Source organism: Protopterus annectens, chromosome 4.part1 (genome assembly GCF_019279795.1).
Source record: "Protopterus annectens isolate FY-2018-M chromosome 4.part1, PAN1.0, whole genome shotgun sequence".
Classification (NCBI taxonomy): domain Eukaryota; kingdom Metazoa; phylum Chordata; order Ceratodontiformes; family Protopteridae; genus Protopterus; species Protopterus annectens.
In genome coordinates, this window is record NC_056734.1 from 227,303,352 (window position 1) to 227,318,633 (window position 15,282).

Consider the following 15,282-nt stretch of genomic DNA (forward strand, 5'->3'; position numbering starts at 1 on the left):
CATAGAAGGATTTCCTGACTGTTGTGGCAATGTATTTATTGAAGGTGAGACCACTGTCCACCTGTGTCCCTAAGTCTCTTATCACACTTTTGGTGTTTAGTGTACTGCCACCTATGTGGTAATTCATGGGTACATGTTTTTTCCCAAAGGGAATAACTATACATTTCTTGGCATTGAGCTTGAGCCCATGGCTCTGGCACCAAGCATCTGTTTCTGTAAGCCCCTTTTGTAGAGTATCAACATCATTTGGGGATTCAGTAATGGCTCCCAGTTTGCAGTCATCTACGAACTTTGTTAGCCAGAGTCCCTTAGTGTTGGCCTGTACTTCAGAGAAGTAGATGCCAAACAAGATAGGTCCCAGGACTGAACCCTGAGGTACTCCACTTGTCACTTGTCTGGAGCTGGATTTGGAGTCAGCTATGTTTACAGTGTGGGTTCTGTCATTAATCCAGTTGGCAACCCATCAAGTGACTTAGGGATTAATGCCCAGCTTAGTAAGTTTATCTATGATTCCAGAATGGGGGATGGTGTCAAAGGCCTTGGTGAGGTCCAGATAGGCTGTGTGGACTGCCTTACCCTCGTCCACTGCTATGGAGACTGATTCAAAGAAGTCAATCAGGTTCAGGAGACAAGATCGGCCTTTCACAAACCCAAACTGGGTGGGGTCCAGTGTTTTAAGGTTGCCAATGTCTTTGTTTATAAGTTCCATGATAATACATTCCATGGCCTTGCAGATCAGGCTCGTCAGACTGATGGGGCGGTAGTTCCCGGGATCCAAGGTGGATCCCCCCTTGTGGAGTGGGATAACTGTAGCTGTGCGCCACTCAGTGGGCATGAAGCCTGAGGTGAGGGTGTGATTAAACATGACACTTAGGTGAGGTGCCAGTTCATTTTGTAGTTCATGTAGTACACAGCCCAGGATGTCATCTGGTCCCATGGATGCTGTATTCTTAGCTTTAAAGAGTGCGTTTTTTACCTGTGTGGCTGTTATTACCAGAATTTGGCAATCTTCCGGTATTGAGATGGGCCATTTAGGGGTGAGAGGGGGTGAAGTTGGCACTGAATCGATCTGCCAGGATATTGACAATATCCTTAGGATCAGTATATTTAATGCCATTCTGTTGTAGATCAGAGCAGATCTGAGCATTGCCATTTAGATTCTTGACATAGTTATAGAATGCCTTGTGGCTGTCTTTGGAATCTTTGGCAATTTTATTTTCATAACTAGCTTTGGAGGATTTTATGAGGGATCTCAGCTTCTTACTGAGACTGGTAATAGAGTTTTTTGCATCCTGGGATTTTCCTGTTTTCTGCAACAGTTTCTTCCTTTAGCTGTAAAGTTTGTTTATGGCAGGGGACCACTAGATTAGCTTCCTTTTTTTGGAGGAGAGCATCTTGGTTCTATTTGGGATGGCACGATTCATGCATGAGTGGGGATAATATACTTAGGGGGACACTATTAATCTATCAACAATATTGAGTGATGTGGCTACACATCTTGATAGTCAACATGGCTGCACGATTAGCAAGACCCTATGAACCAATAATCACCTCAAACCGTTTAGTGTTACATTCAGGTTGTGGGCTCATTTCTAATAGTCCTGTTGATGTCTTGATCCTCACATTATGATGTCAATACATTGATGCTGGGGAATTTAGTATCATTAATCAAACTCTCAGAATTTACTTTGATAAGTGGAAAAAAAGCAGAAACCCTGGTGAAAACCCATATACAAAGGTACAGCATGTAAATTCCAATCAGAACAGACATCCAAACCAGAACAAGAACTCCAAAAAAGGGACTGGGAAAGTTAGAATAAAAAAGCAAATATATGTATACATCACAAGATGATTTTGCAGAGAATTAGAAAATAATATCTAAAATCAATTTCAGTAACTTTCAGAAACTATAAACTAAAATGTCAGTGTGCCTATGTGAAGTTTGAAGCTAAGACATTCATGCCCAGATCAATATGTACACATCAAAGTACAGAACATGTGTACTGGCTCATATCTGGCACACTAACACAGCAGCTACGCTAACTTACATAAAAATGAAATGGTAGATCAAAAAGGGGCTATGTACACAAATCACTGAATTTGGTGGAAAATTGCACAGCAGTTTCAGTTATGATCTATAGACTAATGATGTTATGTGGTGTCAATGACTCACCTTTGGTGCTGAAAGATCATAAGGCTTTGAGTTCTATTCCCACACCAGATACATGGATTAATTTCCCATTTCTGACACTGTAGAGAAGCTTAAGTGGAGTGCTGTACTCTTGAATGTGCCATCCTCCAGATGAGATGTTAAACCAAGAATCGATCTTCCTGACTTGTTGGTAGCTCAGGTTGATGTAAAAGACACAAGACCACTTATTGGAACAAGAGGAGGGGAAGATCCCAAGGGCCTTGGCCAAATTTCCCCCAGTCAGTATGAATATTACATCAGATTTCTTCTGAAAAGAAGACACTGGCCTAGTGGACTAATCTGGTCAACAAAGAGGGAAACTACAAAAAAATCCATCCTTTGCAAATCTGCGGAGTGACATGGGCATTCAGATTTGTACTGGTAAAAATTAACCACACTGCACTTTTCATAATTAGTGTAAGAGTAGCAATAGCATCAAATGAGTAGATACAGAACTACAACAATTTATTGACATCATAATGTGAGGTTCAAAACATCAACAGGACTATTAGAAATGAGCCCACAACCTGAATGTAACACTAAATGGTTTGAGGTCATTACTGGTTCATAGGTTCTTGCTAATCTTGCAGCCATGCTGACCATCAAGATGTGTAGCCACATCAGTCAATATTGTTGAGAGATTAGTAGTGTCCCCCATTAAGTATATTATCCCCACAAATCCTAATTGAAAATTTGCTATCACCATCTGCTTATCCATGTGGGTTTTACAGGTTGCCAGAAGCATACTCTACTTGAAATGCAGGGACACTATTCCAAAAATAAGGAGCAAGTTGGCTTGGTTACTAATCACAGCAGTGAGTCATGTTAAACTGATGAAACAGGTATAGGTCATGTTAAACTGATGGAATAGGTATAGGCTCCTAGAGCAGGTGTTTGCTTTACAACTAGTTCTCTGCAGGTGAAGGAGTCCTTCCTTTCTTCCTCCTGATTCATCTGTACTTAATGTCTTGATGACCCTGTAGACCCCCACCAATCTTTGGTTTTTAAGCTGTTCAAAGTGATATTCTGGCCTTCCTTCGAACCTCTCAAAATCCACGTATTGTGGACTGCTACTTCCAGTCCTTTTAGCCATAGCCCAACCCATGAGACAGGAGAGCAGGAGTGAGGAGATTCAAACATGGGGCAATATACCAGTCATGGAACAGGAGAGTTACATGGGGAATGTTTGTACATAATAATGAATCACACATCAATTATATGTGGTGATAATGTGCAAAACAAACAGATGTTAAAACAGAAAGCAGAGGAGTACATTAAAAATGTCATCTCTCAGACTAAACCTGAGGTTGAGTAAAAATGTAGAAACGATTTCTGGTGTGAAATAGTGAAAAAGAAGAAAGGTCAGGTAAAAAGGACAGGAACTTGGAAAGGAAGTCATAAAGTAATGAGAATACAAAGTGACTCACTGTGGTGCCAGATACTAAAATTTGTGAGCAACAGAAACAGACTGACCGCAGAACAAACAGTTCAGCCATAATGGAATCATGAACTGCAGATAATATTTGCTGGGTTAAACAGTCATTTGGTTTTACTATGTTTAGCAAAAATGGAAAGGATAAAGAGTGTTGCGGTTGTCCAAAACAGGGAAAGAATGAGTCTAAACAGGAGAAAGAACGGAAGACCTTTGAGGTGGTGATTTTGAAATTGGAAGGGAAGCTATGGGCACTGTTGGCAAACAATTCAATATAGACTATACACTGGTTGCAGAAATGATGCAAACAATAAAACTAAGTAGATGACAAAGATATACAGCAAAAAAGTGCAACACATCAATTTATTGGCAAGCAGTGAGATAACATGCAGGGAGGCTTTAAGAGGAAAATTAATGTTGGGACAAATCAACATGAGTGGAAAAATTAGAGATGGGATTGTATTAAGAAAGGAACATGCAGATGCACATTAGCAATAAAGTTTGGTAAGCAGGGACAGCCAGCCATAATAAAAATAGGAAGCAAGAGTTGGGAGGAAAGATAACAAAATGGGAATGAAAAGTTGCGAAAAGGAGGAAAAAGACAAACAAAGCAGCGACAAGTCAGAGAACCAAGATTGTTCATGAACTCAGAAGAAACAGCAAAAAAAATTATTATAAACATCAAGGAATGTACAACAAACATTATAGCATTCTGAGACTGTGCTACTACAAAAGAGTGGCAAGTGGCAGGAATTGTTGACCACCCTAGGGCATGTCAGCAAAGGGATGAAAACAGTACAACTGAACCATCATTTGATGGATAGAATGACTGACAAAAATAGCTACAGTGAGCATATGGATATGTAGAACTGTATAAGAACCCATTCACCTCTGTGTTTTAGTCAGGATGGTAAAACAAGGTCTTCCTCATCTCGTCTTGAGAAGAAATGGACTGGCCCAGGAGAATATCAAGTTCTGTTACATTGGAAACTATCCTCAAAAATGGAAACAGATGTAACTCTTCCCAGTTTATGGTGATCTGCAGAAACTGCATCCATGGCAAAGCCCAAGATACTATCTCTGCCTTGGTGGTCTCCGATGCAGCCACAAGAAGACAGTCATCTAGTGGAGGACATGACAAAATCCTACTGTTGCAAAACATCTTCCACAACTGCAAACCGTGATTCATTTATTTTTTTATTTACTTCTATTTGTTAACTGTGTTGGTGGATTGGTCAAGTGACAATTCTTTTACAATAGAAGGATCTGCAATAGTTTCCAGGTTAGATGACTGATTTCATGTGGCAGAGACAGTGACATATTGAATTTACCATGGAGGTAACTACTATATGTCAGCATAAACTGGGAAGAGTCAACCTTGGCTCCATGATGAAGACTCTGAGGGAAAAATACATGTGAAAACACAAAGCATTATACTGAAATGATGCAGATCTGTACAAAACTAGAATAATCTCCAGTTTGGCTCCCAAACTCCTGTTTAGAGAGCTATCTTTCATGTGCAGTGACCATTTTCTAACTCTGTAGGATAGAAGGGTCATTTCTGCATGGAAATTCACCATCCAAAATCTTGGTGTACTTGGTATGTTCCCTTAGGTTTCTAAGTTTCAGAGAGTGATGACACTCTCTTCTTTACTTTGCAATGAAAAAGTTGTGGAAATAAACCTTAATTCTTTTCAATTAGAAAAAGGTCCACTTCATCTTTTTGAATTACATTTTGAAAGAGTTTAGGAAGTTTTACAAAGGGCATTTGATCATTTATTCATAATCTTGATATAGGTTAGTGAGCTCACGGGCATGGTCTCATGTCAACTCATTCATAACCTACCTATCCTTTGTCAAGGATTAGCCCAGCTAACAGTCAATGGAATGTCCTCAAGATCTAAAGAGGCAAACATTCCCTTATACTCTTTATTGGTCAAGCCAATTATTGGTGCATTGTTCCCTTTGTAATGCATCTCACTAAACATATCAAACAGTTAGACAAAACTGAAAGGTTCCTAACCAAAATGATCACTGGCCTGCAGTGCTCTATCTCTATATTCAATATTTTATGGACATTGAAGAGGGAGATCTCCATCTTGCTAACTGTGCCATTAGACACCCAATTGCCCTGGACCTCCAAATTCTTCTTCAAGTCCACTATCTCTACCAATACTAAGACCAACAACCTAAATTTTCCCTTATAGGTAAGTAAAACATGGTGGCAGGATAGATAATCTCTGGATAAACTTTCCCTGAACATTAAGCAATGCAACTCACTATCTCCCTTTAAATATGCCTAGCTAGGTATCCACAAATTTACTCCAGGATAGATCTATGTGGCTCTCCTATCAAAAGGATTATGACTCAAGAAGGGCATTGGCAAGGAGAGAATGGTCATGAGACTCACTGGCCTTAGAATATCTATGAATCTAAGAATGTCAAAGATGGAGGAAATTTGAAGACCTGGCTTCCAATAAGCAGATCTAGGCAGAGTATAGTACTGATACAGACTCCCTTATGAAGCCTAATTTCTAGGAGGAATACTTAGTAGGGCTTCAGCAGAAACAATACTGCTTCATACTTAGGTTATATTCTCTGTTCTTGAGGAGGTCTCTTCCTTTTGATAGCTGGGCTGGTGTGAAGGAAGATGAATAGGAGAAGAAAGATGCCTGGCTGTTAGGGGGCTTGCAATGCACAAAACACTTTATTCTTTTTTAACCTAGTAAACTCTCTATGCACAAACACTCTATATGGCTGATTCTAACTGGGGGACTGTAGAGACAATGATGTCCCTCTGTCCTAAAGGAAGATTCAGGAAGAAGATGAGTAATTACAGACTGATCAGTAATTGCAGGTTGATTAATCTGTACTGGCATGCTAAGAAAGGCCACAGCAAAATAATTGACAGAGAAGGCTGATGGAACTCTTTTCGTAGAAGCAAACTTTTCAAAAGATGGACAATAGCATGCATGTGAAAAGCAGAATTCATCTTTGTATAAAATTAACCATGTCTGCATACAGGTCAACACCAGGGAAGACAAAGGAAGCCCAGAGAAAATCAGTCTAGCTGGACATGAACACTTACCTCTGCACTTCACAGGTGCAAGATTGGAAAATTAAATGGAATGGGTCTAAAACCCAAACTACTTATCAAGATAACGAACAGTTTAGCTGATATTAAGCACATGGTAGTAATCTGGGGTGGAGTTGTTGGCTAGGAAGATAGTAAATGGTGAGTGCCATAAACATCACACTGCATTTCCAGAGTCAGAACAATCTGTTTAACAGTGACCAATAACACAGCAGTGATGGGGAGAACCTGAAATAATGTATTTTGTGTGCTAAGCTGGAAAAAGTTTTGGCTGCTGCGGTTCAGAAAGAAAGAAAGAAAAACAGAATGTTTGCCACCCCCCCCATTCTGCTGATCTAACATGTTAAAAATACTTCCTATTGACAGATATTACTGACTTTTCCCTTGCATGCAATAACTATATTATGCATCCGGTTCACAGTCATACTGCAGCTTGTGCATAGTCATACTGCAGCTTGTGGGGAGGGGATACGCCCAACCCTATAACTATCCTCTACATTCCTGACTCTCACTGAAAGCAGTTTTAGAACAAGTTCATGATTATACAGTTAGCATGAATGGGGATTTTGGGAAAAGTCTCTATGAATATCCATAGATAATGGCACAACTTGTCTTTGCTATTGCACTGTAAGGCATACTTAAAATGCCTGCCAACAACTAAAACAGGAGAGCTTCTCCTGAAGAAACTCCAGAACCATCTGCACTTGTGGGTATGTATTGTATAAGTAGGACATACAGAAATTGGGAGAAATGGGAGAGGTGCTGTTACATACTACTAGCTGCAATATTCAGATGATCTTTGTGCACCACATTTCTTTTGTTGTCATCTGTATTCACTTGTTTTTTCTCCAAAGGGTGTTCCACAGTCTGCTACTGCCTATAGATAAAACAAGAGAAGAATAAAACATCTCTCACATGCACGCACAAACTAAGAATAAACAGAAAGACAGAATGCTAATCTATTTTCATCAAACTATTTGGAAAACTCAGTAATGCAAACATAGGCAAAAAGGCTAATAGTGCAATACTTATAAACCCAGAGATACCTTCTGAATCTGTGTTTAGTCTGCATAAAACTATCTTGAAAAATTATGGTTTTGTGCAGTTCTAGATGGCAGAGAACATATGGTACAAAATACTAATTTAGAACAAAGGCAAATGCAGGAAAAATAATCTCTCCACGGAGATGAAAAATGCCAGGAAATGATATGGATTCCAGCACCCAAAGATAACAGTGCTTATGTACTAACCATAATGACAGATTTCAAAAATAAGGCTCATTCACCATAACCATAACCATAACTGACACAGATATCCTTCAGAAGGGTCTCACAGAAACGGATAACTGGTGCCAGAGCCATGGCCTAAAGTTAAATGCCAAAAAATGCATAGTCATACCCTTCGGGAAAAACAAGGTTACCCCTAGCTACCAAATAGGTGGCAATCCACTGAGTACAGAAGAAGATATCAGGGACCTGGGGACCCAGGTTGATAGTAGTCTGTCATTCGACACCCATGTAGCTAAAGTAGTTAGGACCTTCTACATTGCCCACCTTATCATGAAGGGATTCTCATCTAGATCAAGGGAGGTCATAGTCTCCCTATACTCATCACTCATCAGACCAATGATTGAGTACAATGCCCCATTCGGAATGTATCTGACCCGACACTTGCAGCAGCTGGAGAGGCCACAAAAGTTCCTCACCAAAAGGATAAAGGGTCTCAAACATCTGTCCTATGCTGCCCGACTGAAAGAACTCCAGCTCTATTCAGTCGCACGCTTGCTCAGAGGTGACCTTTGCCTAACATACAAGGCCATGTCAAACCCAGATTTGATGAATATGCTTCACCTCAAAAATCTAGATCCGTCAGAGCCACAAGGGCGGGAGACTTAAACCTCGACACGGCTATTAATAGGACGTGCTGGAGGGATAGATTCATCACCCAAAGACTCCCTATGCTGTGGAATAAAATCCCGGTATATGTGAGGAAGAGCACCTCGCTGGCCTTGTTCAAGAGAAATCTTGACCAATGGATGGGAGATCGCAGATATACCCCAGGGATTACCTCAGTGTCACTGCTCAACAGAGGCACAGCAAAATAATGGGTATAGTTCCCCATACTAAAGGGGTGGTGTAAGCCACAAAACTATGGGCTAGGCTTGTAAATGCCCTCGGGCAGATAGCCTAGTATGAACCTATGAACCTATGAACCTATAACCATGCAAATGTCATAGGCATTAGATCTGCATTGTTTTGGCAGGCTGATATCTCACAATGCTTTGTTGTGCTATGCCTCCAAATATTCATTGTGATGTGCTGATAGATATCTAAGGATTTGATTAAGGAGAAAAGGATTAAATAAGAGACCACCTCTAGCAGAACTGATGGGAGGTGGGTAGGTATGCTATGGGGACAACCCTACTATCTTTGATATCTGAAAGATGAGGTTTACGATCTACAGAAGCAGAAAAGAGTCCCAGATAAAATCCTCCTTGGCAGATATTCTTATTAGATTGGAACATACCCAGTTAACAGTGGCTCCAAATGAAAATCTGGACTTGGGCATCTTATCCAGCTTATAGTGCCTTGTGAAGGAGTTGGGATGAAACTAGGTAGCTGCTGTATACATATATATATATATATATATATATATATATATATATATATATATATATATATATATATATATGTGTGTGTGTGTGTGTGTGTGTTTGTATATATATACGGGTCCACTATGTAATTTCAAAATACTGAAATCTCGAATATCAGTATTTTGAAATTACATAGCTGAAAACTCAAAGTTCCAAAACCGGCAAAAGCATATAATTCAAAAACGCGAAGCATGGAGATGTTGAATTTCAGCTTCTGCTGGTGCGTTGTGTGGATGCACGGGTGGAATTTAGGTAAGTTTGTGAGTGTAAGTGTGTTAGTTAGGGACTTTAGTGTGTGTAAGTGTGTTTTGTGACTGTGATGTGTGTCTGTGAGGGACTGTAAGATGTGTGTGTTTTGTTTGTGTTTCTGTTTGTGCGATCTCAGAGTTAGAATATATAAGTAGGGGGGTGCAGGGGGGCTTGCCCCCCTGCTTATCTATAGTGTAGATGCATTTATTTGATTGTGGGGGGAGTTTTGTGTTCATGTGTGTACTGTATGAGTAGCATAGTTTCGGGATTTTGAATTTTGCGGTTGTGTGTTTTCGGAATTGTGAGTTGTGCTCGCGTTTTCGGCTATTTAATTTCGAGAGAGAGAGGGAGAGAGAGAGAGAGAGACATACACACACACACACACACACACACACACACACACACACATATATATATATATATATATATATATATATATATATATATGTATGTATGTCAAGATCTAGCTATGGTTGTATATATACATATAGTGCATAGTTAGTAATTGTTCTAGTGGAATGGAACTTATCAACCAAAGACAGAGGTTTGCTAAATTTATCATGGCAAAAGTGAATGCAATCAGTCATCCCTTTAGATACAGCAAGTTTAGAGCTTCTGCCTAAACTTTTAATTTGAAGACAAGTCACACATCTATATTTTAGGCATAGCCAGAGTAAAGGAGTCATTGGGCCAGTTATGAACATAGGCATCCCTGAGTCATTTTCCTGATAGAGAAATGAGGGAAAAGTAATTGTTACACTTGACATTTTCTGGGTATGCAAGCAAATTGCAACAAAGTTTGTCCCATAGATGGAGTAGGTATAGAAGTTTGAGAGACACAGAATGATTGATGGATCATACTTGGAGCTTCTGTTGACAGTGACATATGCTAAGATGCTGGCTTCCCCCAAAATCAAATTCACTACCAGAAAGGGATTCATTTTTACAGCACAGTCTAAAACTCTCATAACTTCTTGACAAAGGGGGTAAGACCTTGTCCCTCTTTTTTTGTTAATAACCAACATGCTTCTGTTTTTTTCTGAGTGGATGGCAATTATGCCAGACAGGATTAAGTCCTGAGAGGTTAACACAGTCAGAAGATCTGCTCTCATTTTCAGGATATTGGTGAGGATGTTTGACAAAAAGGAAATTCAAACATCTTGGATTGTCTGACCATTGCAATGCTCTTTAAAGTTGAGGACAGACTCATTCATAGTGACTAAGTTTAGCAGTGATGACAACTGGAATCAGTTCCCTTGATTAATACTGGTTGTGTCCATCTATCTTTCAATATACTGTTTTAGTTAGAGAATATGCATAGTTGAGACATTAAGTCTCTGTTCTCAGCTTACTGGATACTAACTACCAAGCAGGGCCAGATCCAGCATGAGGTGACCTAGGCATGTGCCTAAGGCCTGTGCTGGCTGGGGGGTTCATCCAAGCTACTTAACATTTTAAAAAGAGCAGTTAACATTATTGAAAATATTTGAAGCAATTTCTTCATCTTGGCTGTGTAAAATTTCTTGCCGCTGCTCAGCCTGTAAGTGTCTCATTGGCTCTTTGTCCCATACTGGACGTACAGCCAATAAGGGGCTTCCAGGAATTAGTGCAATTGTTTAAAAAATGTAGGTAGTTTAGATGTGAGTAAATCAGTCTGGCATGTGCAAAGATGCTTATCTTCAGCAGATCCAATAAAACTGAGTCAGGACACTACATGAAGGACTATAACTACTCAAGCAGATATTTAGCCCAGTATGAACAAATTTGCAAAGCTTATTTTCATCAGATGCAGCCTAATATGCAGATTGCATTATAGGTGTGGTGGTGTGTGTGTGTGTGTGTGTGTGTGTGTGTGTGTGTGTGTGTGTGTGTGTGTGTGTGTGTGTGTGTGTGTGTGTGTAAAATGCCCTCAGGTGTTCTTTCTTGTTATAGAGTCAATTGCTATACCTTAGGTAGTGGAGGTAGCAGCCTTAATCCTCTACACCAACTCCCAGACATCGATTTTTGTTGCCTTCTTTATTAAATCACTGAGGGTTGGAGTCAGTCAGTGTCAGTCATTAGAATTTCATTGTTTTTCTGGTTTACAGGATGCACAGTGGTGCAAAACCTGTTCTGTTAACTTTTTAAGTACTTTAAAGCAATCTGCTCTAATCTGTCTCCAGTTTTGCAGAACATCTCTGATTTTGCTTCCTGTTTGTGCCCTGTCCTTGAGCACGTTACTTAACTAGATGTTGCTTTGGGGCAACTGGAAATATGGGATAGGCTTCTCAATGGCCCCTTGAACTGCAAGCCCAGTAACTACCTATGAAACAGAATAATTATGGTGTAAAGAAAAGAAACTGATTGTATAGTCATTTGAGTGCGATCCTTTGTTTCCTTGTTTTTTTGAATGTTGACAGTATGTCTATTATTTAGCTGTGAATAAACTGGACAGCATGAAGTCTGAGTTTAATGTTAATATGCTCTGTTTGTACTGCAACTGTTTGTCTAGCACTTGGTGCAGGTGAGTAAGGCTTTGAGCTGCTAAAGAACTGTTTGCTGTAATACATGGTTTGATTCCCTCAGCCTTTATTTGTCTTCTATGTGACTGTCAAGTTACTTCACCAGACAATACTCATGGGCTACTCCTGAAAAGGAACATGTCCAGTGGACTATCTCTTGCTGTTAGTAAATACATTACACGTTTGTATTTTGAATTCCTGCACCCTTCACATAGGTGCTATTTAGAACTTCAATACATGCTATTTGAGTATGAAACCCAGTATGTCTCTTGTTGTTTAATGGGATACCACATGCATTTTCACTAAATGTGAGCTTCTGTACTGTTTCTCATGCTATTTTCAATCTGATTTTTTGTTTTGTTTAGACAAAATGCCTCTCAATGTTTTTTTCTTTCTGTAAAATATCCGAGGTCATTGTAAAGAAGAAAATACTATGTATACTGACATGTTTGAACAGTGTTTATAATTGCTGGCAAGTGACAGCCAAGTAATGGGATACTGCCAGAATGTCTGGTGGGACCCTGACTCATTACCTTGCATACTGCCCCCATTTGTCCATGATCCAGCTCTAACTCAAGAACTGATGTTGCAACAACACAGCATTATTAGCCATTCAAGTAGGCCAGACCTGTACTGAGTGATGTCAGAGATGATAGCTATTGCTGATGATGGGAAAACATAGGGAGGTTAAAAATGAGATGTAGGCATTCAGCAAGCATATAAGCCACACACCCCCAAAAACGTATGTTACGTGTAGTAATATTTCTTATTTTTGTATGAGTTATAGGCTGTTGAACAAAACCTGCTGAGGCATTTATATTATCTTTAATTGTTTTGCTATAGTCATTGCACTAAAGAATGAACTAATTCATTAATAGACATGGATCACATAATGCAGCCTAAACATGTAGCATTTTAGTAATATATTTTCCAGCACCTTCTTTACAGTCTCCAGCAAGTGCAAAAGGGTTACTTATTGGGCCATATAGTCTGCATTTTTTGTAGTGAGATCAGGACTGTCTGACTTTGGTCTATAGTATGTAGTCATTGCTGCATATTACTGTGATACAGTCTATTCTGCAAGATCAGATTATAAAGAACTTCTACATTTAGCTAAAAAGTGTTACTGGCAGTTGGCACAGAGGATTAAAGCCCTGACCTTTTAGTGAGATGCTTCCTTTGACAAGGCTGTAGGGCTTCAATCTTTCCACTGTCATTTACCTACCTTGTGATACTGTGCAACTCACTTAATCAGACAGTACTTTGGAGCAATTGTGATTTTGGGCTAGTCTCATTAAGGGTTTCTATGGCTGAATGCCTAGTAGCTATGAACCTGTTGTTGTTTGCTAGACATTCCCAACTGCATAACTGATCAAGTTAAATACCACCAGAATACCAATTTTTAATGCAACATAAGCAATTTATGCTTCAAGGGCAGCAGGCACTGCATCTGTAGATGAAGCACTGAAATGGACAATTGTTTGTCAGCAGAAACCTCTGCATTAGTAATGTATACTGAGATGAATTTAGTAACCATGTGGGAATCCTTCTTCTTGGCAGTTGTAGACGAGAAAGAAGAATGTTCTGTCTCTAATCACTAGGCATACAATTACAGTAGGTGCAGGACTTGTAGATTTCATGTGGTAGAAAAAGGAAAAGCAACGGGTAGTAGCAGAGATTGTTTCCAGAAATTTAGATGAGTGTCTTTAGTTTCCTGTACTTTTATTTGTCTGACTTCATTCTGTGACTTTTTCATTTCTTCCCTAACCTCTCTTCTGTGGGGAGACTTAGATTTACAACAGGCTGGTGACAGTTTTACTGTGTATAATGACCTGTGCCAGAACCTTTCCTTTTTCCTGCATATACTTTGCATTTCCTGCCATTTACTCTACCAGAACCATACATTCTACTCTGTTTCTTAGGATAAAATTAAGCAGTGGCAATGAGAATGGAGGACAGGGCAGTTCAGATCACTCCGCAGGTGCCCCTGGAGCAGGAATTACCTGTCAGCTATGGTGGGATTTATAGTAGCTTGTGCCTAAGCCTGTATTAGCCTGTGCAGGTATCTGGTTCTTACAAGTGTCATTATTTCATAGGTTCATAGGTGGCTAACAGCCACTGGGGCCTTTTGAACCTAGACATGCATCCAGAATCTCTGACAAGTTCTAGTGCCCTTGGTACTGTAAGATAAGGCTTTGGAATGAAACATTTACAAGCAGGTACTTGTGAGATTAGCCATTTACAGCTTTTCTGAGTCCATTAAATATAAATATCATAGCAGGAGTAGATTAGAAGTGTACCATTAGCTATCATAGTGACTCAGAAAAACAATGTTTCTAAGACACTTCTAATATAAAGTCATGCTTTCAGGAGAAGGATTTTCATTTCTATCTATGCTAAGGATGTCAGAAATGTTGACTTCTAGTATCTGCTCTTGGATAGCAGGTATCACTCACCCCCTTTTTAAATGACAGGATGTCATCCCTTCTGTGGACTTCCCAGTGCTTCCTGTCTTTTCTGCAATCTGCTTCCCATTTTTGCATTTCATAGTTTTATAGATAATGTGTTTAAGAGAGAAAAGATAATTTCTAATAACATATTTCCAGAAAAATCATTATTTTATGTGTGAACACTCATCAGATGCAAAATATACATTCTTTAGTTTGTGTAAAATTATTGTGGGTTTTGGTGAGTACCACATTTTATTAGATAGGCTAGATGCCTGGTTTTCTCCTACTCCATTATTCCCAAGTTTCCTCGTACTTTGCTCATTCTTTGCTTCTAATAAACTGTTGAACATACTATATTTTAATCATCTGTGGACCACCTGATTATAAAGCTCTGGTGTTCTTCAATATTTGTAGATAAAGCTGTGAAACAATCTTGTAACTTCCATATACTTAGCACAATATCACTGTTATTCTTTATGAATGACATGAGTAAACACGTTGTTGTAAAACCTAAATATACATTGAATGGGATACATAGACATGTTTTCACCCATCCTTGCCTTTTATTACACATGCCTGAAGTCATAATTAGAATCATAGTTGCCCTCATTTGCAGCACCACTACTAGTATGAAGTGCAGCATGAAAGACTTTGTAGTAGAAGTTTCTTAGAAGCCTTGTTTTTCTGAATCACTGTGATAACTAACACAACA